The 20,866-nt window shown below is 35.3% G+C and overlaps 1 non-coding gene across 1 annotated transcript; it reads right to left on the reverse strand.

Moving 5' to 3' along the window:
- Positions 1-10,366: 10,366 nt before the first annotated feature.
- LOC124989819 (small nucleolar RNA SNORD36) lies at positions 10,367-10,439 on the reverse strand. Its single transcript, XR_007109637.1, has one exon. It is a non-coding gene; the product is annotated as a small nucleolar RNA SNORD36 (small nucleolar RNA).
- Positions 10,440-20,866: the final 10,427 nt, after the last annotated feature.

A 20,866-nucleotide genomic window follows, 5' to 3' on the forward strand; every position in this document is an offset into this window, starting at 1 on the left:
GTAAAGCAAGAGTGGAAGGTTTAGAAAGAAACTTCTGGTATACAGGTCTATTTGCAGCAGTTGTCATTCTCAGGGGAATGAGGCAGGTTGGGATTACCAAAGGGAATAATAATGTAGGACAAAAGTTAAGACTACAGGTTTGTCATGCTTTCCATTTCTCAAGAAAGAAAGATGCTGAAATAAAACCATGTGAAGCATCACTTCACGGAAATTTCCTGGACTCAAGTTTGACTTTGTTGTAAAGGTACCATAATCTTAAAAATTGGGGACTCCCAATTTTGATCACTCATTAAAATGGCTTAGGGAACTGTGTTTGTTTTCATTGTTGATAAATAGAAATACTTGAATTATACCAAACCAATGAAATCAGTATCTTATAGGAGGTATTTCAAGCAATGCTGTCTTTTTAAAACTTCCCCGGTGGTTCTCAGGTATGATCATGTTGAGAAATGTATCCCTAAATTCTCTGTAGGTTTTTCCACCATTTCTGAAAACCTACCCCATCACAGACTGCTTCTGTGACAGATTGTGAATGAGAAGGTCTAGATGGTAGGAAGAGCAGAATAATACAAGGCAGTTTCTTTCAGTAACCCAATTCCTGATAAAAAAAAAAAAAAGGAATCTTGGTGCACTACACCCCACAGCATAGTTCATCTTGTCCAAGAGAGCACCAAGGAATTACTCTTGCGATTTCTCAACCAGCCATCAGCCTGGAGTGCAAACAAATATGCATATTTTTCAGATCATCCAGTAGGTAAACACTGCCTTAAACAAGTAGATAACACACACACACACACACACACACACACACACACACACACCCCCCTTAAATCTCAGAGACAACATCTATCTAGAATGCCTTAAGGACCAGGCAAGTAATAAACTTTTCAAAATGAAAGTTGTATAAAGCAACAAGAACTTGTGAAGCCCATAGTGACGGGAGAGAATGTATCATATTCATAAAAAGGAAATAGAACAAAAGGACTCAGGTGGTCAAATGCAGCAAAGCTTTCACCAGTGTTCGTGACCTCTAGCTATCCACTTAGTTTCCTGAGTGATACAAGACTTCTCTGATAATGAGTTTATCATGTTCCTACACAGAAAAGTGTGTAATTCCTTTAGTCTTTTAAATTCATATCATCTTGCACTTGTATATTGTGCATTCTTTGTCCTGTGAGGAATAAAATACAGGTCCATTTGCTGAGCCAGATATTTTTCATTGACATAAAGACCCATCCAAAAGTTGCAGTTGCCTTCCCTAAGAATTTCTTTAATTTCTTAGCCAGGAGCTATTTTCATCTCCAGTCTCTGTCTCAGTGGGGCTCTGGATTGGGTAAGGAGAAAGCTTTATTTTTGATTCCTCTATTCCCACTGATGGCAAATCATTAAAAAAATCCAGGATCAATGAACCATAACAGAAGTCCACACCATGACCAAAGTATGGACACAAATTACTATGTATCTTCCCACAATTCTGTACCATTAACTATAGCAGGGTGTGGTGACAATTAGTTACATTCTTATCAGGATATATTTTAAAGAATTTTTTATGTAGCCTCCTAAAAGAAGACAAAGAAATTATAGTAGGAAAATTTCTATACATATTTTTTCTTATCTTTCCAACTAGAATGCAGGCACTCTGAAGACGGAGGTATGCCTTTATCTATTTGTGCTGTACATAGTAGACACATTGTAGATACCCAGTAACTATAGATCATACTTAATTCTGCTCTTTGTTTTACATAAAAAATGATAGTCCATTAGGTTTTCATTAGGCTAGATAAGTACATGCTGGTTTCTCTTCATTCTGAGTTTCTCTTTTTGTGTTTGTGGTGCTGGGGATCGAACCCAGGCACTTGTGCTTCCAACACAAGCGCTCTACCGACTGAACTATACCCCCAGTCCTTCATTCTGAGTTTCAAAACTAAAACATCACATTTTTAAAAGTTGTTGTTTTCAGATATATATGACAACAGGGTATATTTTGGCATATTATACATACAAGAAGTGCAAGTCATTCTAATTAGAATTCAGTTGTACATCATGTGGAGTTACACTGGTTTTGTATTCATATAGGAGCATAGGAAAGTTATGTCTGACTCATTCTACTATCTTTCCTATTCCCATTCTCCCTCTCTTCCCTTCCTTCCCCTTTGTCTAATCTAATGAACATCTATACTTCACTCCTCTACTCTCTTGTTATAGGTTAGCATTCACATATCAGAGAGAACATTCAGACTTTAGTTTTGGGAGACTGATATTCTCCAGTTCCATCCACTTATCAGCAAATGCCATAATTTCATTCTTCTTTATGGCTGAATAATATTCCATTGTGTATATATACCACATTTTCATTATCCATTCATCTGTTAAAGGGCACCTAGGTTGGTTCCATAGTTTAATTATTGTGAATTGAGCTGCTATAAACATTGATGTGACTGCATCACTGTAGTATGCTGATTTTAAGTCTTTTGGGGGTATAAACCAAGGAATGGTATAACTGGGTAAAATGGTAGTTCCCTTCCAAGTTTTCTGAAGAATCTCCATACTGCTTTCCAGAGTGGTTGCACCGAATTTGCAGTCCCACCAACAATGTGTGAGTGTACCTTTTCCCTCACATCCTCACCAACATTTATTTCCTTGTCTTCTTGAAAATTGCCATTCTGACTGGAATGAGATGGAATCTCATGTAGTTTTAATTTGCATTTCTGTAATTGCTAGAGATATTGAACATTTTTTTCATATATTTTTGACCATTCATATTTCTTCTTCTGTGAAGTATCTATTCAGTTCCTTAGTCCATTTATTGATTGGATTATTCATCTTGTTGATATTAGATTTTTTGTGTTCTTTGTATATTGTGGAGATTAATGCTCTACTTGAGGGGTAGGTGGTAAAGATTTCCTCCTATTCTTTAGACTCTCTGCTTACATTGTTGATTGTTTTCTTTGCTGCAAAGAAGTTTTTGAGTTTGATGTCATCCCACTTATAGATTCTTGATTTTACTTCTTGCACTTTAGGAGTCTTATTGAGGAAGTCCTTTTTTGAGCCACCATGATGGAGAGTTGTGCCTACTTTTTTCTTCTAGTCGGTGCTGGGTCTCTAGTCTAATGCCTAGGTCCTTGATTCACTTTGAGTTAAGTTTTGTTCAGGGTGAGATATAGGGGTTCAATTTCAATGTACTACATATAGATTTCCACTTTCCCAGCACCATTTGTTGAAGAGGCTATTTCCTCCAACGTATATTTATGGTGTTTTTTTCTGTTATTAGATAACTCTATTTTAGGGGGTAAAAAAAAAAAATCACAATTTTAAGAGTATCACATAGCTTGCTGGGGGCCCTGGAGAGGTAACATTAGTTTCTGTTGTTCTAATGTTAAAGGTAACTTTATCACATTTGTTGTACATTTGTTTGCTTGTTTACTTCATTTTTGCTGGAAATGTTTTGAAACTAATTTTTAGGTATTATTCTGGAAATTATTAGCACCAAGTTCCTCCTTCAGGGTATCACTGCCTACAGTTTTGCAGAAATCACTGTGAATAGGCAGGGATTCATGTAAATAAGAAAAAATATTCCTACCAATTCATTTCTTCATTTTTACCTTCAAAATTTTTAATGGAATCTTACTCTACATGCATTGTTATGGAAGCTTTTCATATAATAGACAGCAGAAAAGGCATAAATCTCTGTTCTTAAAGGGTTTTTATTCTAGTAAATGAGATTTTTCTAAAGTATGATTAAATTTTGATGAATAGTAACCAATCATCATAGTTGACAAAATGCTAACCAAACATTTAGCAGATGTTCAGTTAAATATTTATTAATTTGATTTTGCAGTTTTATTTTAATATTGTAAAACATATTTACATATATATAATACACATGTGCATACACTCATGTGCATATACACATACTAGATAGATAAATATATTTATATGCATATATTTTACATAAATAAAAATTTGAGTATATTTTTTTCTTTTTACCACTCTTGGGTTCATGAAGAGCTCAAAGGTTTTAGACATATTTTCTAGCTAATAAAAATGGAACAATTGTTCTAGTTTTAGTTCAATGTCCTGAGTTAAAGAAATACTGATTGACTCAGTGCTAGAAATGGTTTATAGAACAGAGGTTGAGGATGTAGCTAAGTGGTGGAGATCAAAGAAAGAAAGAATTGTTTCAAAAAGCATAATAGAGAAATAATGGCAAATAACGTCTGTGATATACAAACCTTCAGCTCCATTATGGTACACAATATACCAAGCAAATGCACATTAAGATTTACTTTAAAGATCAAAAGATTTAAACTTTAAGGACAGTTTTATGACAATGAAATTTAGACGTCAGTATATAATTCTATATTTTTAAAGGGGAGGATCCACATTAGAACTTAATTCCTTTTATTACCTACTAAAATGAGATAATTAATATGATAGAATTATATGTACATATGAGAAATTTGTGAATAATTTTTCCATATGAAATTTATTTTATCCTTCACTTCTGGTCTTTCCCAAGACCTACAAAGGAATATCAATAATTAGTTTGTCATTACATTGGTTTCCTGAAAATGTTTTAGAAGTTGATCATGACAACCAGGGCTTGATTTCTTGTTCCTTTAATCCACAAAAAGCTCTGTAGTTATGTTCCAGGGCCAAAAGTCTTCCATAGAATGACTGACAGGGTACCGTGATTGACACTTCTATTACCACATACAACCTCCCACTTCAGGGAAGTACAAAGTGTTTTTGTAAAGAACTTAGAACATTTTCAAGAACTGGAACTTTATGTTTTCTACTTTTATGATAACTAAAGGAATAATTTTATTTTTAAACTTCAACTCTCAGACTTATCAGTAGTTCAATGGCACTGTACTGAGTTGTGTTTCCTTTTGCTTGAAGTTTAAAAATATTGTATGTATTCTCAGATTGCCAAGGACCCTACAACAATAATCCTCAATAGTGTATCCGTTTATTAAAACAAATTTTCACCATAAATTCACTTAGAAATTCTGGTATTTTACATGAAGTGTTGTACATTATTACATAGAAGGAAATTTAATAAAAAAAAAGATATTCTGGTTTAGACTAATAAAATTAGCTAACACAGAATGGAAATTGTTTTAATTTATAAAGAAATTCATCTTTTATATTTCCATTATAGAATATGCACACACACACACACACACACACACATGTGAATACATATGAAGGTCTTGGAAAATAGCAGCAACCATGACAACAATAAAATCACCCATATCCCATACTACTTTTTCACTGTAAATATTTTTATATTCTTCTAATCTTTTCCTATGACAATTATTTGGGTAACTTTAAGAGCTATACACAAAATATAAGCATAATTTTATATTACAGATTTATAGGCATAATTTTATATTACAGATTTAGTAAATTATTCTTATCTTTTTAATTTTTTTATGTGGCTGACTCTTAAACATTATCTTTAGATTTTACCTTATACCTTGGGAAGAATATGAGACAGAACAACAGACACCTAGAACACTAAAGATGGTCTTGTAAAAGAAGTATCAAAGGAGAAGAGCAATTAAAATAACTAACACTCCAGACATTGGAGATGTCAGCAAGACAGCTGCCTCACTCCTCTATCAACATATAAAATTAATGAAAGAATGTTTCTGTGATTATAATGAACAGATACTAAAAGCCCCTTCTGTATCCCACCTTTTGCACTCATGTTCTGTTATATCATCTTGCTTTGAGAATGAGTGAGCCCTGCAATTTGCTTCTCACCAATGGAATACGGATAAAGTGATGAAATGACACCTTCATGATTATATTATTCTAGGAATAGATAGTAAAACATTTTCTTCATAAAGTTGGAAAATCTCAAAAGAGTTTCAGCTCTTGAAAAGTTTTTTAAGTTCTCTACAAAATTACCTTATAATCTACAATAACTTCCCTAAAATGGGAGAAGACGTGTGATAATAGAAATGCCAATCATGGGTATATTGTCAGTCATTCTATGGAAGTCTCTTGGCCCTGAAAGATATATATATATAAGTTCTAAAATTTAGTTGGTACAAAGTTCTCATGAGGAAAAGAAAAAAATTTGTATTTTGTTCACAGAAATTGGAGTTGCCTTCAAAGAGATGGTGGATCTTGAGGAATAAAGACCAAATGGGAAGAGTGAGAAGGACCTTTGGGGGTCTTTGTCAAATTGAATGGTTTCACATAAGATACATTTCTCTTATGCATAGATCCATTTATCTTATGCATAGATACATTAATCAACAAGAAATGTGGTCTTTATAGAAGGATACTTGTAGCAGCAGTGTATGTGAAATTGTACCTCAAGAATAGTAACATTTCACAAAATCAGGATTAAGTATATTTTTCATCCTTTTCTCTATTTTATTTTGCTTTCTCCCACACATCCCAATCATCAGTACTTACCTGTATCAGAATTGGGATTATAAACCGGTCCAACTGGTTAAGTCCCATACTAAGTGGGAAAAAAATCTTCCAGAAATAAAATAAACTTCAGAAAATATATAGATGTGCATGCACACGTATGCATGTGCACATGTGCGCGCGCACACACACACACACACACACACACTGATTTTCATCCACTCTCCTCTCTACATATTCAAAAGAACACAAAGTATCAGTTTTCTGAGGAACTATTAAGATGGTGTGGGGTGTGTAATACCTAGCAATTGTGGCAGGAAAATGAGAAACTTCTCCCTAATTCTTCCTAATCTTATTAAAAGCTTTCTAGTTTTGCATACTTTTATCCTACAAATTTACCATGGAAAGCAAGGGTGGAAGACCATGTTACAATGACAATGAGAGTGTTCCCTTAGCTTCCCCTTAGTGTTTCTCAATTGAACCTCTTTAATATTAGTGAAATACTGAAATTTATACTTCTTTTTCTTTTTGAGTTTTGTTCACACACACAAGCCTTTTTTGATGCAAATTTCCATTTAAACAAGGGTTACTTTTCTGTAAAAGTGTCAATTCCAATATCATATCATATTATACTTCAACTATCAAGACAAGAATAAACTTCAAGTTATAGGAAAAGAATGGATCTCTTTGACTTTTGTTTATACCCTGAGAAAAGTAAGAGAGATGAAATGCCCCTCCCTGATGGGACCCTCTGAGTCTTAAGGGCAAAAATATTTGAAATTAAAAAACATGAAAAGTGAAATGTGTTTACATTTTTCTTGTTGAATGCCTTAGTATATACTATTCATTTGAAATTTAACTTTAAGGAATTGTATTTTTAAGCAATATATTCACCAAATCTATACAGAAATTGAATCATATCATTTATACATTTTACTCTGATGCACTAATAAAACACAACTGGAAATTATGCATCCTTCGGGCATTTAAATAATAGTTTTTAATTTGGAGTTAATGGATGTGCTTTTTTATTTGTCAGCCCCTCTTAAGCATACAAGATTCCAGGTGCAGTTTTCATTAGTGAGGAAAAGACACAAAGAATCTCTGTCCCTGCTCTTTCTTCACTCATACCCTTTGGCTCAAATTTACCAAATAACCAATTGGCTTCTTGATTTGGAAGGGAATTTTATGTATTTGCAGTTAATAGTAAACTTCTTTCTATAAGAAATGCACATTCCATCAACCATGATTCTACTCCACCACTTTCCCAACACCCTGAAGATAGCTGTTAGGACCAGTGTGGGCACCTACATACTCCTAGCTAGACCAATTATTACTTTTCTACCTTGAATTTGAGAGGTTTATAGTTGGTCTGGTTAGATGAATTCACAGAAGCAAAATTTAAAGGAATTCTTAGGAATCCTTTTTTTTTTTTTAACCATATGTACATGAAGAATCAGAGAAAGCATGCAAGCAAAGAGAATGGAAACAAAATGGAAAGAGGAAAAGAATGAGAGATGAAAAAGACGTGCTACCTCAGTTTCTGATGACTTTATAGTTCCTGGTTCACTCATGGCTCTAACTATAAGAGTCAGCTATCTGCTTTTGGTTCCCATGAGAGAGTCAAGGTTTCATCAAATACATTTAAGTATTTTACTAATGTTAACTTCAGTTTCTCTCTGCTCCTTACAATTCAAGCAGTCATGACTAAGACATTTCCTAAGTTTCCTTCAAGTGAAAAGAAAAAGTTCCCATAGTGGGCATATTGTTAGTTCTTATTCACATTTGTACCATCAAGAACTTTATAAAATTTATTTGTATTTTATTATCTAATTGTGAATGAAAATATTAAACAATATATCCTAAAACAAAGGTCTATAGCATACTACTGAAAATATTCATTAATTATCAACATTATGTTCATCTGATGTATTTTTCTTAACTATCTATACTTTTGTCTTTTATAATCAAAACTACATCCTTCAGGTTCATAATATCTAATTCTATGTGCTCTCAAATGCATGCCTATAATTCCTTATAGTCCCCTCTTTCTACACACACACACACACACACACACACACAATCTATATTGAAATCTAAACCTATAATTTTATATATGTGTGGGTGTGTGTGTATAATTACAAATTTCATAGACACTAATAAAATTCTTGGACATAGTTGCATTAGGGCAATAGCATTCTTCTGACATCTTGATTTTAAGAAAGAGGAGACATATTCATTTGTTGTAACTTGTACTTAGGTGAAGTTTGTCTTTGCATTTTCTATTTTCCTCGTTATTGAAACTCTATTTCTTTTTCAAACCAGCACAAACATTTTCCCTCAAATTTTGACAATTCAAAGATGTTCTGCCAACCCTGTGACTATCCTGTGATCTGTTATTCTCCAGTGAATTCAGCCCTATTGGGAGAATAAGTGAGTGGTCAGCCAGGTTTTCACTATTAAGAGTGAACCTCATGCTCCGTGTGCAGAAATGCTGCATAGAGAAAACAATGCTACTTTCCTTCAGCGATTTTTTGATTTCTGGAGACGTGGAACTACCGTCCTGGTTATCTTATGTCAGAGCAGCCCGTAATTACTGCATTCAGACCAGGTAAATCCACAGTGTTTGATCAGAGCACAGTTCTGATAAAGTCAGTTCAGTCCTCCTGTATCTTCAGCAAAGTTCTATAGGTACAAATCTGTGTTCACAGTTTTGCAACATCAAAACTTCAAGACTTGTGATTTGTCCTGGCTTACTACAGGGACTTGTGAGCACATCCTACTACTTTCGATTGAAATTTTTCTTTGGATCTATCAGGTAGTACATTGTCTAACTAATCTTCAAATCTTATTTATCTATTGCTACTATATATGACCCTAGATCTCTTCAGATTAAAGTAAACATTTTTATCTTAATATGTTATCTTTAATGATTGCACTTCTCCTCTCACTAAAGCTATTCTAGAGATTTTTAACAACCCAGTTCAATTTCCTTTTACATAATTTTTACCTACCTAGATATTCTGTATCATACCTATCTGGCAAGCTTCAGTTTTTGCTTACTATTTGTCAAACAAAACTGTAGGTTATTTTCATAGATCAACTCTTATTCCATACAACACTATGCAGCTGGCATTGTTGTTCACATTTTTCAGGTGAGGACAAATATTAAGAGGTACCTTATTCAAGATATATACTTAATTTATGATGGAATTAGGATATTAAGGATACCTGTCTACTCTAAGAAACTATGCTCTTAATATTTACCCTGAAAAGAAATACTTTCATTTCTCTGTGAACTTTTTCATAATTTAAATTGCATTGGTTTCTGTTTAGCTATTAATTAGCATATGATTATCAACCTTTATATATTGACTTAGATTGCCTATGGTCATCTAAAGTAGATATGTGATGCTGCTATGTGATCATGTTCATTTTTGGTTGAGTTTCACAACATTTTTATTAAACATATATTTTGGGCAGCAAGAAAGCTCAGAAATGAAGAAAATATTCATCTTCCAGTAGCTTAGTGTATTAGTCAGCTTTGCTTGACTATAACAAGATGCCTGAGGCTGCTAACTTTATAAAGAGAAGTTTTAACTCACAGATTTGGAAGTTGAAAGTCCAAATAAGAGCCTTGTAGCAGATGGCAGAGTGCATGTGTGAAAGAGCATCATATCTCATAACATGAAGCAGAGTGACTCAGTGATCAGGCTCAGAGTTTATAAAAATTTTCTCTTGCAAGAATTCATTCCAAGACAGCTCATTCCCTTCCAAGAGCAGTGCCCTCAGGGACATAAGGTCCTCCCACTAACCTCCACATTTTAAAGGTCACACCACCTCACTTCTTCCAAACTAAGGACCTAGCCTCCAACATATGGATCCTTGCAGGACAGATGAAATCAAAACCATAGCAGGAGAATGTATGTATCTGAAGAGAGACATTTACATATTTGTCTTTGATTTTTCTTCTATTGCTCAGGGTTCAAAAGCTTATGTATATGCACTTCAAGGTTTAATTCAGTAAAAGGCTCAGATCATTGCAAATCTTTAATTTTTATAATTTGAAATAACATTTAGAACTAGTTAAGAATGGAGGAGTGGGCTGTCCTAGATGACATCTTAGAGGAGATCTATCAGCACCACTCTTCTGCCCTTTATAGTTTATAAGAAGAACATATTTTAATGTCTCAGAAATATTAAGAGAATAAATGAAATAATATATAGGAAGATTCTACTTTGGAAGAAGGTAGTATAATGTGTATGCAAGGAGGAGAGAGGTCTAGAATTTCACTTCAGAGATTCTTTTTCACTAGTTTAATCATGTTAGTATGTAAATATAGATATGTTTGTATTCTATTGCTGGGTTATATATATTCTATTTCTGGGTTAGAATAACCAGCAAATGAGCATAATTGATGTCATAGTTGGTAATGATTTATGCTTGGGATTGACATGTATCTTTGATAACCTGCAATTTGGACAGGGTAAACAGTCAATTTATTCATAAATATGTCGGCAGTACAATTTTATAATAGACTGGATGCTTTAAAATGAAAACAAAAAGATTTTCCTTATATTTTAAGTTATAATTCAAAGGAGTTCACAGTGCCTGTTCACAATAACATTTTCTGTGTAACACCCACTCTGTCTTTAGTGTCCTATTGAATGGAATATAGCAAAAGAACAATCTGCTTCTGTCCTCAGGAGATTTTCACCTCAATAAGACAAAACCATTTTGCAATTATCTTTCTTTTTGCAAAACAAGTCACATAAACTGACAAACATATCTGCACTCTCCATACATCCACTAACTTGTTTGTTGGCATTACGTAATTTTCAGTTATATCTATCTCACTTGCATTTGACACCTGAATGTTTGAGTGGAATTGTCTTCATAAATGTGGAAAGAAACAACTCTGCACAGAAGTAAAAACTGTGTCATTTTTAGAAGGTCTAGTGTGTAAGTTAGCTTTCCATGCTATGATGAAATATCTGAGAAAATCAGCCGAATGGAGGAAAGATTTATTTTGGCTCATGGTTTCAGCGGTTTAGTGCATGGTCATTTGGCTCCAGTGCTTTAAGCCTGTGGTAAGGAAGATCATGGCAGGGAGGATGCAATAAATCAGACTACTCACCTCATGGAAGCAGACAGAGGAAGAGGAAGAAGTTTGCAGACAAAATATACCCTTAAGGTAATGCTCCCTGTGCCTACTTCATCTACAGTTTTCACCACCACCCAGTAGCCTTCTAAGCTATAAATATGTTAATCCCTAGATGCGGTTAGAATTCTCACCATCCAATCACTTCTCAAAGGTCACCCCTCTAAACACCAAGCCTTCGATATGCAATATTTTGGGGGACATTTCATATCCAAACTAAAAACTAAGAAGAGAGGGGAAACGTAGTCATGTGCAAAGCTTTGATTAGTAAAGAATAAATAGTAGCTTAGTCAAATCACAGAATATCTAAAGATCATGAATGAGCAGATTGATTAGGTTCTGAAATATGAGAACTGATAATGTAAATTTCCCAGAGTTTGAGTTTTATGAAGAGACATTTCCTATGCAAAGAATTAGGTGAGAAAGGGTATTCTGAAAGCATCTGGAGACCCCTTACTATTCTGAAGAGTTAGGCCCTGACGCATGTTCCCAGTCTAAGGAAAGAATGAGAAAGTGGAAGTTCACAGATTTGAGTATGTCTGGTGGGAATGAAGAAGGAATATGCAGGGATCCAGGAGGAAACAAAAATGGCCTTGAACAACTTATATAAAGAAAAGGACGAATGATCTTGCTGATAAGTCGATGATGATACATAATCGGGGGTGGGAGGGAGGCAAGAATGGAGGAAGAAGACTATATAGAAGACTACATAGAAGACTATATAGAGGAAAAAGAGGGGTGGGAGGGGTGGGAAGAAGGAAAAATAACAGAATGAGACAAACATCATTACCCTATGTACATGTATGATTACACAAATGGTGCAACTCTACTTCATGTACAAACAGAGAAACAGTATGTATCCCATTTGTTTACAATAAAAATAAATAAATAAATAAATAAAAAGAAAAGGAGGAAGTGGAAACTTCTTTAATTATAAGAAGGAAATGGGAAAGATGAGTATGAACTGGTAAAAAGAACCTGGGTGGCAGGAAAGGCAACACTCTTCACCACAGTCACGCAGGTTCCCAGTTGGGTGAGGACATCATGATCAAACCCACATAGAAGGCGGTGGGATCAGTATCCGGGGAGTGTGACTCAGCAACCAGGGCTCCACAACTGAATAGAAGAGGTCTACTCCGTCAGGACTAGGTGTATACTCGGTGCCTCTGACTTGTCATACCTTATTTCCTCTCAATAAATGCCTTTCCCTTGCTCTTTGGAAAAATCTTATTTGTAAAGCCCAGCTTGGGCCTAATTTTCTCTGTAAGTATTTCACAAACAATTAACACAGCTTTCAATTAATATAAGCTAACTTTAGCGGGGCAAAAAATTTCCCTAAGTATATAACTTGCATCCTCCTGACCTTGATATTCCCTCAGCTTCACTAAACTTTAGACAGCCTTCTTCTTGATGGTCCTCCGAACTCCCTTCTCTTGGAATAGTTAATCCAGAAAATCCGTAAGTGCATTTTTTTCCTCTGCCCTTTTACAGTACACATAAATCTTCTTCCGACTCTTGCCAGCCTTGCAACCCAGCAATATCTTTCTCAAAGACCTGAAAATTGTCTCTTTGAAGAGTAATCATGAAGGAAGATAAGGCCCTTATCTCTCAGTCTATGTGGGATGGAAGGAGCTTAACTTCAATGGGCATCAATTAGCAAATACAGATGCCTTAACCACAGAATGAAGCATTTGCAAACTCAGAAACTGAGCATTCCTTTGATTAAGCACCTTTCACCCAGTGTCCCTCAGAACTTTTCCACCAGCTCAGCCCAGAATTTAAAAAGCATCTAGCCCTTTGTTTTAGTGAAATTGAGTTCAATCTCCCTTTCCTATCGTGACAGTTTTGAGTGAGTCTTCTTTGTCTAACATTGTCCAGCGAAAATTTTCTTTATCCTGTGCCATAAAAAAGCATGGGAAGGGTAAAAATATGTATCTGGACCCAGTGAAGATGGACTACCACTTAAGCATCTACTGGGTACAAAATATACACTAAGTAATTTTATTCATAATCTCATGTAATTATTATAATATTAAATTCTATAAGAAGGTGTAATTTGTGTTATTTTTTACAAATGAATAATGAGTTTGAGAAGGCTGATTAATGGAGAAAAACTAAGTATGATGTCCAATATGAAAAAGAGAGTTTATAGCACTATGGTGAAGATCTAGGACATTAATCTTGGTTTCTTTCCCTAAAACATATATTTTTCTACTATTAATGCAGTATTTGCATAATATGTCCCAAAGTATTTTGCACTTATTAAATTTTTTTTCTAGATTTTATGAAATGGAGTTTATCCTTATCATCTTATAGATAAATGTACTGAAGCCAAGCTGGTAAGTAATATACCCACAGTTAGATGGGGACTGTTGAAACAGAAAGTTATAAGTTTAATTTTCTTTAATTGATGTCTTTTTGAGAAAACTTAGTGAAACAGAAGTTTCAGGTCTCAGTGATTAATGGAAAAGTAGAGGGAAGAATGAGCTTGTGTGGGCCAGGGGCATTCAAGCCTTTAGGCAGCCATTGCACCTGGCTTCAAAGATAAGAGGTTAGCAAACATTTACATACCTATTACCGTAAAATTTGAATTAAATATGCACTTATTGTCTTATTTTATTATCATAAAGATGAGTTTCTCCACCTGTTTGATAAAAAACACAAAGAGATATTAGTCTTCATTGCTTAATTATTTGTTTTACTAGTTTTAAGGCTTACTGACTTGTAACCTTAAACCAGACTATGTTCAATAAAGAAAACTACATTTGTATGAATTTTTACTGAAGGAAACTGTTCACTTAAAGTTGTAAACTATCTTTGCCAAAGGAAGTTAATTTTACCTGCCAGCATTGATAATTAGCTTACTCTGACCTAACTGAAATTGCTCTAATTATCTACAATTGTTTAAAAGAACTGTGTAGAAATTCTTAGCATCAAGAATATTTGCTGAAGGCAAATTGTTCCAAAAATTGCATTCTACAAGTAAAATTGAAATTATGAGCTGTTCCAAAAAGACACATGGTGCATTCAAGGGAGGATAATTGAGAAAAGTTGAATGAGGAGAAAAAGTGCAAAAGAAGCAGGCAGGGTTAGGAAAATCAATCAAGGATGGTGAAGCTCTCTGAGGCCAGAAGAGAGCTATCACTTTTCCGTTTCACAAGAGTTAAGAAGGGGAGCAGTTGCACACACCCTGAGGACAGCAGTAGCCATGGGTGGTGCTACTGGACAGTAATTGTGGTCTTGGGCAGGTAAGCACAGCTTACTTACCCACACAGGCTTATCATAAATGGACACAGGAAATATACATCCTTCACTTTTCCAGTGCTCTTATCATCTACTGATAACTCCCACAAATCTAACCCAACCAGAAGCCAGAGTACAAGGTAATCTATTGATTCATCTGGAAAAGCCTACATCTTAGGGCAGAGATTTTGGCACAGAGGGTAGAGACCAGATATGGAAAGGCAGAACAAAATATATTGCTTTTGTTCCTCAGTATTCACCCTCATTCTTTGTTCAGATAAAAACTATTTCCTCAGCTCAGGAGATATGCAGGGTCTTATCAGCAGTGGCCAAAAATGGTGGGGTTCTAGGGCGGAGATAATTATCATACACATAGTGACCTCATTTTTGTAGGTGGTTAAAAAAAAAAAAAGCCTTCTTTAGCAAGCAAAACTTCTTTCTTCCACACCCATTTCATGTTATCCTTATGCTCTGCTTACTAGTACCATAGTTGGACAAGCTGGGGAGACCAAGTATTTTATTTCTGTGTGAGCTCAGTACTTGATGATCTTTATCCAGTCACTGCAGTTCTTCATTGACAGAGTCCTAAAAATGTCCTATGAGGAACCTTAATGAATATGTAAGCTGGTTCTATATATAGTCCCATATACCCACTATATAAATTCAATCCAATTTCTCCTTATTAATTTAAATCAACTTCCCTGACCAATGATCCTCTGTCTGCCTGTTGTTCAGTGGCAGGAAAAACTACAGATTGCCAAGAAGCAATGTCCAATTTGGTACTAATGAAAAATAATAGCTATTAATTCCCTGGTGAAAATAACTCCTTCCTTGTACACTAGGTTCTCCAAACCAACCAAACTCAAAATCACAAATTAAAAAAAAAAATTCCTTAAATAGGACATCCTGCTATTTGGGGAGGAGGCAATACCATATATCATCTGCTGACTGAAGGCAATCATTGCTTTAATCACATGGCACCACAGTTGAACAGGGTATTGTCCCTCAGCTGACTCTTTAAGTGAACATTCCAACATTAACATTAAGGTTAATTAATTAATTAACATTGGTGCTGATTAACATTAGCATTCTATTAATGAACTAGGTCATTCTACCATTCTATCTGCCACTTTCTTTTGATCAGTGGCACACCCTTAAGTCTTTAGTTCCTAAGTGTGAACCCTCTAGGCACTTTCTTTCCTATAAAACAAGTCTTCTGGTCAGGGGAAATGTTGTATTGGTATAAAACTTTTCCATGTAAGTCAATGAATGGTGGCATCAACATAAGTCTTATAAGCCGTAAAGGTGAGTTAGCATGTGCTTCTATAATTCAGCCACTACACCTAGCCCTGAACTTCTTCATGTGTCTGTGTTGAACTATCACTAATTCTTACTGTGGGCCCAGAAACCCTGAGATCCTGAGAAGGACCATCTATTTGTGAGGCAATTGCAAAATCACTAAAAGACCTTATCTGGTGGAAGACTGGCCCTGGGATAGAGTGAGCAGGGAAAAAAAAGGCTGTGTTCACAGTTAAAAGGATTCCTGGAGTTTGACATCCTTAAACTTTAAACTGAGTATATTCATCTCTCTCTGTCTCACACCTCAGGCTCCCATTTGTTCCCCATAAGTATCCTTATCTTACCACAATTTATGCTGAAATTATACCTTTACAGTCTGACCTGAAACTTTGTCTTTAACCATTTCTACCACTGGGCTCCATCCAGAACATAAGCAACTCCTTCAAAGTTAGCACAGGAGTTTTTTGTTCACCCATTCATGTTCTAAGTTGGGTGTTCAGGTTATCAGTTTGTTGTTTTCCCTTTGTGTGCTGTTTCCTGTCATGTATAACTAATTAGAACAAATAATTTTTTTTAAAAAGCAGCATGCATTGCCACAATGTTTAAGCACCCATTATCACCATAAGTGCTACAGTCACTTGCTCTACCAATGCCTGCCTTCCAGTTGTACCTCACACTGTACCTCTGTCTTGATAATCTGAAAAATCATTATGCCACTTTCTGCTATGTGTTCACACTTTTGTATGTTCCCCAGCAAGGAAATTATTCACTCACTTCTCAAGTACACATGCAATCATCACATCTGGGCTTCCAGATTCTGGTGGAGGAACGCAACATCAATCCAAGACCTGAAAGAAAGGCACTTCCTCTTTGTCTGAACCGCCTTTTTCTCCCCCCTGCTTTCCAAATTTATACTTGTGTTAGTGATTGACCAGAATTTGAAGTCGTATGGCAAGGATCCTGTTGATGTAATCTGTACATCTGGAACATACAGCAGCGGGGGGTAAAAGAGAGTTGAGAACTAAGAAAATGGAATATTAACAACAGTTGTACAATATTCTAAAATATGACTTAGCATTTAATCTGAAACAATGATTATGGGTATTAAACTCAGGTTATTTGACTATGTCAATGTTTTTCTTACTGTGTTGTGAAGACTCATTTAGATAATTTTATATAATTTTTTTGCTTTTCTCCAATCTTACTGAAAATTTTTAAATGAAATAATTAAAATAACCAGTAAGCAGGGCAAGGTAAGATAATAGTTTTAAATATCATAGCTTTTGCTAGTTCTCAACATGTGCTATTAAATCAATTTTGGATTTTTTGCATGCCATATTTTACTTAGGAATATAAATGGAGATAAAAATAAAAGTCAGTGTGAGTAGCTGCTAAAACAGGAGATGGCATAGGAAAGTAGATAGGCTTCTATTCTCATTAGCACTTTTCTGACACTTTGAGATTTGGGAGTTATGTTCCATTTGTAGCTACTAAAATTGTCAAATAATACCTTGTTTAACAAGTAACTCAGTATTTTTCTAACTCCTCTGCATATCAGATGCAGCCATCTCCCCTAAGAAATTCGAGTTGGCATTCAGGCCACCTTATGGGACTTTGAGACCTTGACAGAGCAGCATGTGGGCAGAATTGAATTTTTTTTAAAGATGTTAACTAATTCTGATCATCTCATTTGTCCCTTCACCACAGAGATTTGAGGATTGGTAACCCACCATTTCTCCATTCATCCCACTTCTGTTTTCCTGATCCTGACCTTATTCTCATTATATAGATGTTTCTACATGCTCAGCATTAAAACCTTGACATACTTCCTTGAAACACTACTTTAGAGAAATATACTAAATATGATATTAGTCTAATATACTACTAGATAATGAAAAAAGTCTGAATTCTCAGTTGTTTTGTTAATAAAAGGAAATAAAAACTACATGAAGTCTTTATGAATCAAATCCTCAGCAAAATGATTTAGTTCTTCATGAACTTAAAATATTAAATAATTAAAAGTCTCCTTGGAGATTTTTTTATTTGAATTTATTAATAAGTAAAAAGGGGCTTGTAAGTAAAAGTGTTAAAACACTATTTTGTTGTTTGGTGTGTGTGTGTGTGTGCGTGCACAGGCACATACATGTGCATGCACATCTATATATTTTTCTGAAGTATATATATTTTATTTCTGGAAGACTTTTTCCCACTTCGTATGGAACTTGACCAGTTGGGTCAGTTTATAAATTCCAATTCTAGTGCATGACAGAAAATCCAAAAAGAATTCACCTCTTCAGGCAGAAATTAAAGAATGATATCAAATACAGAGAAGGTTTTATGTCCATTTTTACTATTTTTAAAAAATCTATAATTCATTATCCTTATTTTCATAGAATTTTAGGAACACTCAGTTTATACAAGCATAATATATTTATATATACCAATCAGAAAGAGGTCTTTTAAGAAACTTTATACTTGAGTATATTAATGCCATTCTGCAGGAAAACACTAGAGTTGACTCTCGGTATCTCTTGATTCCACACTTTCAGATTCAACTAACTGTGGATCAAAAATACTGAACATGTGCAGATTTTTCTCCTTGTCATTGTTTTCTAATCAACCCAGTATAACTATGATTTATACAGCATTTGCATTGGATTATATATAGGTAATCTGGTGATAATTTAATGTAAATGAGAAGATGCTCATAGATTACATGCAAACACTGTGCCATTTTATGTAGGGATTTTGGCACTGGAGGATTCTGGTATCTGTCAGTTGTCCTGGAACAAATCCCCTACAAACACCAGACTGTACTCACTTACCCATTCTAAGGCAAATGCATTTCTTTATTTCCCTATTATTATTATTATTGGTTCTTTTGAGTTATATATATAACATTAAGATTCATTTTGGATCCAAGATGGTGGACTAGAGGGTGAATTTATCTCCCGTCATTCCAGAACCCAGGATTCAAGAAGGGGAGGCATTGAGACACTCGGACTAACATAGAGCCGTGGGGTGAGTCTCCCCTCAGGAGGAAGCTCAGCCTAGGTGGCAGGCCTGGACAGGGGTGGCTTCTCAGAGCAGGACAGGGCAGTTAGAGTCTTCCACAGGCATCCCTGCTCCCTCCGGTGGCAGGCTTCTTCCAGGGCAAGCTTCTCGGAGCAGGCCGCCCAGTGAGAGCCTTTCCGCACAGAGCCAGCTCCAAGTCCCGGACCCAGCGGCAGGCCTAGGCCCGCAGGCAGCTTCAGGGACCAGGGATTTCCCCAAGCAGCCCTGCTCCCTCCAACAGCAGGCTCCTTCCAGGGCCAGCTTCTCGGCCCAGTGAGAGCCTTTCCACATAGAGCCAGCTCCAAGCCCTGGAACCAGTAGGGGGCTAGGGGCAGCTTTCTTCGGAAGCACTGCATTATCAAATTCCTCCAAGACTTCAGGCTACTGAAGGCTGGGAGATGATATACTGGAAATCTACAGGGACACTATAAGCCAATAGAGGAAATCTGCAATATCTCAGAGTCCCACTGATATCTGACCAATATGAGAAAACAAGGGAAGAAAATGTCCCAAACAAACCTAGATACTACATCAATAAAACACAATGACAGCACAGAAGAAGAAATGTCAGAAAGGGAGTTCAGAATGTACATAATTAAAACAATCAGGGAAGCAAATGAGGAGATGAAAGAACAAATGCAGGCATTGAAGGAGGAGATGAAAGAGCAAATGCAGGCATTAAATGATCGCACCAATCAACAGTTAAAAGACCAAATACTGGAAGCAAGAGATCATTTCAATAAAGAGTTAGAGATACTGAAAAAAAAAAAAAAAAACAGAAATCCTTGAAATGAAGGAAACAATAAGCCAAGTTAAAAACTCCATAGAAAGCATAACCAATAGGATAGAACACCTGGAAGACAGAACCTCAGATATTGAAGAAAAAATATTTAATCTTGAAAACAAAGTTGACCAAACAGAGAAGATGGTAAGAAATCATGAACAGAATCTACAAGAATTATGGGATATCATGAAAAGGTCAAATTTAAGGATTATTGGGATTGAGGAAGGCTTAGAGAAACAAACCAAAGGAATGAACAATCTATTCAATGAAATAATGTCAGAGAATTTCCCTAATCTGAAGAATGAAATGGAAAACCAAGTACAAGAAGCTTATAGGACCTCAAATATACAAAATTACAACAGACCCACACCAAGGCACATTATAATGAAAATACCTAACATACAAAATAAAGACAAAATTTTAAAGGCTGCGAAAGAAAAGAATCAAATTACATTCAGGAGGAAACCAATAAGAATATCAGCAGATTTTTTAATCCAGACCCTAAAAGCTAGAAGGGCCTAGAACAACATTTGCCAAGCCCTGAAAGAAAATGGATGCCAACCAAGAATCTTATACCCAGCAAAACTTACTTTCAGATTTGACGACGAAATAAGATCCTTCCATGATAAACAAAAGCTAAAAGAATTTACAAAAAGAAAGCCAGCATTACAGAACATTCTCAGCAAAATATTCCATGAGGAAGAGATGAAAAACAACGATGCAAATCAGCAATGGGAGGAACTAACCTAAGGGAATAGTCAAATAAAGGAGAAACCAAATCATGTCAAAAAACAAAAATGAGTCAAATGAGTGGGAATACAAATCGTATCACAATAATAACCCTGAATATTAATGGCCTGAACTCATCAATCAAAAGACATTGACTGGCAAATTGGATTAAAAATAAAAATCCAAAAATATGCTGTCTGCA

Source organism: Sciurus carolinensis, chromosome 7 (genome assembly GCF_902686445.1).
Source record: "Sciurus carolinensis chromosome 7, mSciCar1.2, whole genome shotgun sequence".
Classification (NCBI taxonomy): Eukaryota; Metazoa; Chordata; class Mammalia; order Rodentia; family Sciuridae; genus Sciurus; species Sciurus carolinensis.